Consider the following 1,621-nt stretch of genomic DNA (forward strand, 5'->3'; position numbering starts at 1 on the left):
TTGAGGATGAAGTGAAATGGCACCTTATAAGTACTTGTGCATACATGCCAAGTCTGTGCCAATTCTCTTGAATCGTGTCTGCCAGGCTCCTCTGTCCATGGCATTCTCCTGCAAGAATACTGGAATGGGTTGTCATTCCCTCCTCCAGGGGATCTTGCCGATCCAGGGATCAAACCCCCATTTCCTGCATCTCCTGCATTGTCAGCTGAATAGTTTCCCACGGAGACACGTGGGTAGCCCCAACATATGTTGAGAGTTAATCGAATATTGTGTTCTCACTACACACACACACACACACACACACACACACAGTCTAACATAAAACAAAACTAAAGGGACACAAGGAAATTTTAGGAGGTGTTGGGTATGTCTATTACATTCATTGCGGTGATGTTAGATTCATTGTTTGCATATATCCAAACTCATCAAAATGTACACATTAAATATACAATTTGCTGTATATAAATTCTATTTCAATAAAGACTTTTAAAAAAGGAGAGCAGAAAAATGTTATCCAAAAAATTGATACATACATAAAACGAGAACATTTCTTTAAAAATATTGAGGAGCAAAGTTCACTCAAAAAGTAATGAGCTGAATAGTACCTTTCTATCTATTAAGTTCATGTGTGTGCATGCTAAGTCACTTCCATTGTGTCTGACTCTTTACGATCCTATGGACCATAGCCCGCTTGGCTCTTCTGTCCCTGGGATTATCCAGGTAAGAATACTGGAGTGGGTGCCAGGGCCTCCTGCAGGGGATCTTCCTAACCCAGGGACTGAACCAGACTCTCTCATGCATTGGCAGGCAGGTTCTTCACCTCTAGCGCCACCTGGGAAGTCCCAAGGAAGTTAATTCCTTTGTCTCATATTATGAGGCCACTGTAACCAGATAACATACAGCCTTGTCATACTTTTTGCCACTTTTAAAGCAGTCACCTTTTCCATCTTTGGTTCTAACTTGCTTCCTGACCGGCATACAGGTTTCTCAGGAGACAGGTCAGGTAGTCTGGTACTCCGCTGTGGTTAAGAATTTTCTACAGTTTGTTTGATCCACAGAGTCAGAGGTCTTAGCGTAGTCAATGATGCAGAAGCAGATGTTTTGTGGGATTTCCCTTGCTCTCCCCATGATCTAACAAATCTTGGCTATTTGATCTTTGGTTCCTCTGCCTCCTCGAAACCTAAGTTGTATATCTGGAAGTTCTCGGTTCACGTACTGTTGGAGCCTAGATTTAAGGAGTTTACAAACCAGGAGGCTTCAGAACTTGGGGACAATCTAAGTGGAGAAGCTTAGGAAATTGGCGGATGTGAAGGAAGTCTGATAAGAGGGACAAGAAACTGAAGCTCTACTTTCGATGTTGCTAGCAAGGTAGACAGGGGCTAGACCATGCCTTCAAGTCCTTGTATAGGAGAGTAGCCTTTATCTAGAAACACATAGACAGTTCTGCAACTGTAAGAGAGGGAGGGAGAGGGCGGGAATAGGGAGACAGACACACTCAGTGGATGTAAGAGACCAGTGAGAAGGGGGGTTGACAATTAAATGGAGGGAAGCTTGGACTAGAGCAGATGTGATGGACATGGGTAAAAGGAGACACATTAGACGTTTATGAAATAAAATGGAC

This window comes from Bos indicus, chromosome X (assembly GCF_029378745.1).
Source record: "Bos indicus isolate NIAB-ARS_2022 breed Sahiwal x Tharparkar chromosome X, NIAB-ARS_B.indTharparkar_mat_pri_1.0, whole genome shotgun sequence".
Classification (NCBI taxonomy): Eukaryota; Metazoa; Chordata; class Mammalia; order Artiodactyla; family Bovidae; genus Bos; species Bos indicus.